We start from the raw sequence: 9635 nt of genomic DNA, 5'->3' as shown, positions 1-9635 counted from the left end.
GTTAGACATTACAGACATTGCAGTTAGACATTACAGACATTACAGTTAGACATTACAGTTAGACATTACAGACATTACAGTTAGACATTACAGCCATTGCAGTTAGACATTACAGACATTACAGTTAGACATTACAGACATTACAGTTAGACATTACAGACATTACAGTTAGACATTACAGACATTACAGTTAGACATTACAGACATTACAGTTAGACATTACAGACATTACAGTTAGACATTACAGACATTGCAGTTAGACATTACAGACATTACAGTTAGACATTACAGTTAGACATTACAGACATTACAGTTAGACATTACAGACATTGCAGTTAGACATTACAGACATTGCAGTTAGACATTACAGACATTACAGTTAGACATTACAGTTAGACATTACAGACATTACAGTTAGACATTACAGACATTACAGTTAGACATTACAGACATTACAGTTAGACATTACAGACATTGCAGTTAGACATTACAGACATTGCAGTTAGACATTACAGACATTGCAGTTAGACATTACAGACATTACAGTTAGACATTACAGACATTGCAGTTAGACATTACAGACATTACAGTTAGACATTACAGACATTGCAGTTAGACATTACAGACATTTCAGTTAGACATTACAGACATTGCAGTTAGACATTACAGACATTACAGTTAGACATTACAGACATTGCAGTTAGACATTACAGACATTACAGTTAGACATTACAGCCATTACAGTTAGACATTACAGACATTACAGTTAGACATTACAGACATTGCAGTTAGACATTACAGACATTACAGTTAGACATTACAGACATTGCAGTTAGACATTACAGACATTACAGTTAGACATTACAGACATTGCAGTTAGACATTACAGACATTACAGTTAGACATTACAGTTAGACATTACAGACATTGCAGTTAGACATTACAGACATTACAGTTAGACATTACAGACATTACAGTTAGACATTACAGACATTGCAGTTAGACATTACAGACATTACAGTTAGACATTACAGACATTACAGTTAGACATTACAGTTAGACATTACAGACATTACAGTTAGACATTACAGACATTACAGTTAGACATTACAGACATTACAGTTAGACATTACAGACATTACAGTTAGACATTACAGACATTACAGTTAGACATTACAGACATTACAGTTAGACATTACAGACATTGCAGTTAGACATTACAGACATTACAGTTAGACATTACAGACATTGCAGTTAGACATTACAGACATTACAGTTAGACATTACAGTTAGACATTACAGACATTTCAGTTAGACATTACAGACATTACAGTTAGACATTACAGACATTACAGTTAGACATTACAGACATTGCAGTTAGACATTACAGCCAATACAGTTAGACATTACAGACATTGCAGTTAGACATTACAGACATTGCAGTTAGACATTACAGACATTACAGTTAGACATTACAGACATTACAGTTAGACATTACAGTTAGACATTACAGACATTACAGTTAGACATTACAGACATTGCAGTTAGACATTACAGACATTACAGTTAGACATTACAGACATTACAGTTAGACATTACAGACATTGCAGTTAGACATTACAGACATTACAGTTAGACATTACAGACATTACAGTTAGACATTACAGACATTACAGTTAGACATTACAGACATTGCAGTTAGACATTACAGACATTACAGTTAGACATTACAGTTAGACATTACAGACATTGCAGTTAGACATTACAGACATTACAGTTAGACATTACAGACATTGCAGTTAGACATTACAGACATTACAGTTAGACATTACAGTTAGACATTACAGACATTACAGTTAGACATTACAGACATTACAGTTAGACATTACAGACATTACAGTTAGACATTACAGACATTACAGTTAGACATTACAGACATTACAGTTAGACATTACAGACATTGCAGTTAGACATTACAGACATTACAGTTAGACATTACAGACATTGCAGTTAGACATTACAGACATTACAGTTAGACATTACAGACATTACAGTTAGACATTACAGACATTGCAGTTAGACATTACAGACATTGCAGTTAGACATTACAGCCATTACAGTTAGACATTACAGACATTACAGTTAGACATTACAGACATTACAGTTAGACATTACAGACATTACAGTTAGACATTACAGACATTACAGTTAGACATTACAGACATTGCAGTTAGACATTACAGACATTACAGTTAGACATTACAGACATTGCAGTTAGACATTACAGACATTACAGTTAGACATTACAGTTAGACATTACAGACATTGCAGTTAGACATTACAGACATTACAGTTAGACATTACAGACATTGCAGTTAGACATTACAGACATTACAGTTAGACATTACAGACATTACAGTTAGACATTACAGACATTACAGTTAGACATTACAGACATTGCAGTTAGACATTACAGACATTACAGTTAGACATTACAGACATTGCAGTTAGACATTACAGACATTACAGTTAGACATTACAGTTAGACATTACAGACATTACAGACATTACAGTTAGACATTACAGACATTACAGTTAGACATTACAGACATTACAGTTAGACATTACAGACATTTCAGTTAGACATTACAGACATTACAGTTAGACATTACAGACATTACAGTTAGACATTACAGACATTACAGTTAGACATTACAGACATTGCAGTTAGACATTACAGACATTACAGTTAGACATTACAGACATTACAGTTAGACATTACAGACATTGCAGTTAGACATTACAGACATTACAGTTAGACATTACAGACATTGCAGTTAGACATTACAGACATTACAGTTAGACATTACAGACATTGCAGTTAGACATTACAGACATTACAGTTAGACATTACAGACATTACAGTTAGACATTACAGACATTACAGTTAGACATTACAGCCATTACAGTTAGACATTACAGACATTACAGTTAGACATTACAGACATTACAGTTAGACATTACAGACATTACAGTTAGACATTACAGACATTACAGTTAGACATTACAGACATTGCAGTTAGACATTACAGACATTACAGTTAGACATTACAGACATTGCAGTTAGACATTACAGACATTACAGTTAGACATTACAGACATTGCAGTTAGACATTACAGACATTACAGTTAGACATTACAGTTAGACATTACAGTTAGACATTACAGACATTACAGTTAGACATTACAGACATTGCAGTTAGACATTACAGACATTACAGTTAGACATTACAGTTAGACATTACAGACATTACAGTTAGACATTACAGACATTACAGTTAGACATTACAGACATTACAGTTAGACATTACAGCAATTACAGTTAGACATTACAGACATTACAGTTAGACATTACAGACATTGCAGTTAGACATTACAGACATTACAGTTAGACATTACAGACATTACAGTTAGACATTACAGACATTACAGTTAGACATTACAGACATTGCAGTTAGACATTACAGACATTACAGTTAGACATTACAGTTAGACATTACAGACATTGCAGTTAGACATTACAGACATTACAGTTAGACATTACAGCCATTGCAGTTAGACATTACAGACATTACAGTTAGACATTACAGACATTGCAGTTAGACATTACAGACATTACAGTTAGACATTACAGTTAGACATTACAGACATTACAGTTAGACATTACAGCCATTACAGTTAGACATTACAGACATTGCAGTTAGACATTACAGACATTACAGTTAGACATTACAGACATTACAGTTAGACATTACAGCCATTACAGTTAGACATTACAGACATTGCAGTTAGACATTACAGACATTACAGTTAGACATTACAGACATTGCAGTTAGACATTACAGACATTACAGTTAGACATTACAGTTAGACATTACAGACATTGCAGTTAGACATTACAGACATTACAGTTAGACATTACAGCCATTACAGTTAGACATTACAGACATTGCAGTTAGACATTACAGTTAGACATTACAGACATTACAGTTAGACATTACAGACATTACAGTTAGACATTACAGACATTACAGTTAGACATTACAGGCATTACAGTTAGACATTACAGTTAGACATTACAGACATTACAGTTAGACATTACAGACATTGCAGTTAGACATTACAGACATTACAGTTAGACATTACAGCCATTACAGTTAGACATTACAGACATTGCAGTTAGACATTACAGACATTACAGTTAGACATTACAGACATTACAGTTAGACATTACAGCCATTACAGTTAGACATTACAGACATTGCAGTTAGACATTACAGACATTACAGTTAGACATTACAGTTTAACATACAGACATTGCAGTTAGACATTACAGACATTGCAGTTAGACATTACAGACATTGCAGTTAGACATTACAGACATTACAGTTAGACATTACAGTTAGACATTACAGACATTACAGTTAGACATTACAGACATTGCAGTTAGACATTACAGACATTACAGTTAGACATTACAGCCATTACAGTTAGACATTACATACATTGCAGTTAGACTTTACAGACATTGCAGTTAGACATTACAGCCATTACAGTTGGACATTACAGACATTGCAGTTAGACATTACAGACATTACAGTTAGACATTACAGACAGTACAGTTAGACATTAGACATTGCAGTTAGACATTACAGACATTGCAGTTAGACATTACAGACATTACAGTTAGACATTACAGCCATTACAGTTAGATATTACAGCCATTACAGTTAGACATTACAGACATTGCAGTTAGACATTACAGACATTACAGTTAGACATAACAGACATTGCAGTTAGACATTACAGACATTGCAGTTAGACATTACAGACATTGCAGTTAGACATTACAGACATTACAGTTAGACATTACAGTTGGACATTACAGACATTGCAGTTAGTCATTACAATTAGACATTACAGTTAGACATTACAGACATTGCAGTTAGACATTACAGACATTGCAGTTAGACACTACAGACATTACAGTTAGACATTACAGTTAGACATTACAGTTGGACATTACAGACATTGCAGTTAGACATTACAGACATTGCAGTTAGACATTACAGACATTGCAGTTAGACATTACAGGCATTACAGTTAGACATTACAGTTAGACATAACAAACATTGCAGTTAGACATTACAGACATTGCAGTTAGACATTACAGACATTGCAGTTAGACATTACAGACATTACAGTTAGACATTACAGACATTGCAGTTAGACATTACAGACATTGCAGTTAGACATTACAGGCATTACAGTTAGACATTACAGCCATTACAGTTAGACATTACAGACATTGCAGTTAGACATTACAGACATTATAGTTAGACATTACAACAATTACAGTTAGACATTACAGCCATTACAGTTAGATATTACAGCCATTACAGTTAGACATTACAGACATTGCAGTTAGACATTACAGACATTACAGTTAGACATAACAGACATTGCAGTTAGACATTACAGACATTGCAGTTAGACATTACAGACATTGCAGTTAGACATTACAGACATTACAGTTAGACATTACAGTTGGACATTACAGACATTGCAGTTAGTCATTACAATTAGACATTACAGTTAGACATTACAGGCATTACAGTTAGACATTACAGTTAGACATAACAAACATTGCAGTTAGACATTACAGACATTGCAGTTAGACATTACAGACATTGCAGTTAGACATTACAGACATTGCAGTTAGACATTACATTGCAGTTAGACATTACAGACATTGCAGTTAGACATTACAGACATTGCAGTTAGACATTACAGACATTGCAGTTAGACATTACAGGCATTACAGTTAGACATTACAGTTAGACATAACAGACATTACAGTTAGACATTACAGACATTGCAGTTAGACATTACAGACATTACAGTTAGACATTACAGCCATTACAGTTAGACATTTCAGACATTGCAGTTAGACATTACAGACATCATAGTTAGACATTACAACAATTACAGTTAGACATTACAGCCATTACAGTTAGACATTACAGACATTGCAGTTAGACATTACAGGCATTACAGTTAGACATTACAGTTTAACATAACAGACATTGCAGTTAGACATTACAGACATTGCAGTTAGACATTACAGACATTGCAGTTAGACACTACAGACATTACAGTTAGACATTACAGTTAGACATTACAGACATTACAGTTGGACATTACAGACATTGCAGTTAGACATTACAGACATTACAGTTAGACATTACAGCCATTACAGTTAGACATTACATACATTGCAGTTAGACTTTACAGACATTGCAGTTAGACATTACAGCCATTACAGTTGGACATTACAGACATTGCAGTTAGACATTACAGACATTACAGTTAGACATTACAGACAGTACAGTTAGACATTAGACATTGCAGTTAGACATTACAGACATTGCAGTTAGACATAACAGACATTAAAGTTAGACATTACAGACATTACAGTTAGACATTACAGCCATTACAGTTAGACATTACAGACATTGCAGTTAGACATTACAGACATTACAGTTAGACATAACAGACATTGCAGTTAGACATTACAGACATTGCAGTTAGACATTACAGACATTGCAGTTAGACATTACAGACATTACAGTTAGACATTACAGTTGGACATTACAGACATTGCAGTTAGTCATTACAATTAGACATTACAGTTAGACATTACAGACATTGCAGTTAGACATTACAGACATTGCAGTTAGACACTACAGACATTACAGTTAGACATTACAGTTAGACATTACAGTTGGACATTACAGACATTGCAGTTAGACATTACAGACATTGCAGTTAGACATTACAGACATTGCAGTTAGACATTACAGGCATTACAGTTAGACATTACAGTTAGACATAACAGACATTGCAGTTAGACATTACAGACATTGCAGTTAGACCTTACAGACATTGCAGTTAGACATTACAGACATTACAGTTAGACATTACAGACATTGCAGTTAGACATTACAGACATTGCAGTTAGACATTACAGGCATTACAGTTAGACATTACAGCCATTACAGTTAGACATTTCAGACATTGCAGTTAGACATTACAGACATTATAGTTAGACATTACAACAATTACAGTTAGACATTACAGCCATTACAGTTAGATATTACAGCCATTACAGTTAGACATTACAGACATTGCAGTTAGACATTACAGACATTACAGTTAGACATAACAGACATTGCAGTTAGACATTACAGACATTGCAGTTAGACATTACAGACATTGCAGTTAGACATTACAGACATTACAGTTAGACATTACAGTTGGACATTACAGACATTGCAGTTAGTCATTACAATTAGACATTACAGTTAGACATTACAGACATTGCAGTTAGACATTACAGACATTGCAGTTAGACACTACAGACATTACAGTTAGACATTACAGTTAGACATTACAGTTGGACATTACAGACATTGCAGTTAGACATTACAGACATTGCAGTTAGACATTACAGACATTACAGTTAGACATTACAGACATTGCAGTTAGACATTACAGACATTGCAGTTAGACATTACAGGCATTACAGTTAGACATTACAGCCATTACAGTTAGACATTACAGCCATTACAGTTAGACATTACAGACATTGCAGTTAGACATTACAGGCATTACAGTTAGACATTACAGTTTAACATAACAGACATTGCAGTTAGACATTACAGACATTGCAGTTAGACATTACAGACATTGCAGTTAGACACTACAGACATTACAGTTAGACATTACAGTTAGACATTACAGACATTACAGTTGGACATTACAGACATTGCAGTTAGACATTACAGACATTACAGTTAGACATTACAGCCATTACAGTTAGACATTACAGACATTGCAATTAGACATTACAGACATTACAGTTAGACATTACAGCCATTGCAGTTAGACATTACAGACATTACAGTTAGACATTACAGGCATTACAGTTAGACATTACAGTTTAACATAACAGACATTGCAGTTAGACATTACAGACATTGCAGTTAGACATTACAGACATTACAGTTAGACATTACAGACATTGCAGTTAGACATTACACATAGACATTAGAGTTAGACATTACAGACATTACAGTTAGACATTACAGCCATTACATTTAGACATTACAGCCATTACAGTTAGACATCACAGACATTGCAGTTAGACATTACAGACATTGCAGTTAGACATTACAGGCATTACAGTTAGACATTGCAGTTAGACATAACAGACATTGCAGTTAGACATTGCAGTTAGACATTGCAGTTAGACATTACAGACATTGCAGTTAGACATTACAGGCATTACAGTTAGACATTACAGTTAGACATTACAGACATTGCAGTTAGACATTACAGACATTACAGTTAGACATTACAGACATTACAGTTAGACACTACACATAGACATTACAGTTAGACATTACAGACATTACAGTTAGACATTACAGACATTACAGTTAGACATTACAGACAGTACAGTTAGACATTACAGCCATTACAGTTAGATATTACAGCCATTACAGTTAGACATTACAGACATTGCAGTTAGACATTACAGACATTACAGTTAGACATAACAGACATTGCAGTTAGACATTACAGACATTGCAGTTAGACATTACAGACATTGCAGTTAGACATTACAGACATTACCGTTAGACATTACAGACATTACAGTTAGACATTACACATAGACATTACATACATTACAGTTAGACATTACAGACATTGCAGTTAGTCATTACAATTAGACATTACAGTTAGACATTACAGACATTACAGTTAGACATTACAGTTAGACATTACAGCCATTACAGTTAGACATTATAGACATTGCCTTACAGATTGACATTACAGACATTACCTTACAGACATTACATTACATAAATTACATTACAGACATTACATTACAGACATTACATTACATAAATTACATTACAGACAGACATGACAGACATTACATGACAGAGACATTACAGACATTACATTACATACATTAAATTACAGACATTACATTACAGATACACATTACATTACAGACATTAAATGACAGACATGTAATGTCTGCAATGTAATTTCTGTAATGTCTGGCTGTAATGTAATGTCTGTAATGGAATGTATCTAATGTAATGCCTGTCATTTAATGTCTGTAATGTCTGTCTGTAATGTAATGTCTATCTGTAATGTAATGTCTGTCATGTAATGTCTGTAATGTGTCAATCATTCCAAATCTTGCAGAGACGGAGAGCGTAGGTATATGTAAGGTGATAACATATGCACAGTCTAATTATTGCTAACTAAAATTCAAGTTAACATTAGTAATTAAACTTAAACAGCTAATGTTAGTCGAAACTGCCTGCAAGCTTCTCCTATACTGTACTGGAATTCCTCTACTGTTCAACAGCAAGTCCCGTGGTTATGACACAATCATTAGCCTATTTTTACAAAAACGTCTCCTACGGAGCTATAACGTGAGATACAAGGTAATGGAGACTTTTATACATTGTCGTGTTTCTTTAGAAATAAACAAT

The sequence above is a fragment of the Sander lucioperca genome, chromosome 20 (genome assembly GCF_008315115.2).
Source record: "Sander lucioperca isolate FBNREF2018 chromosome 20, SLUC_FBN_1.2, whole genome shotgun sequence".
NCBI classification, from domain to species: domain Eukaryota; kingdom Metazoa; phylum Chordata; class Actinopteri; order Perciformes; family Percidae; genus Sander; species Sander lucioperca.
Note: the sequence above shows the minus strand (reverse complement) of the source record.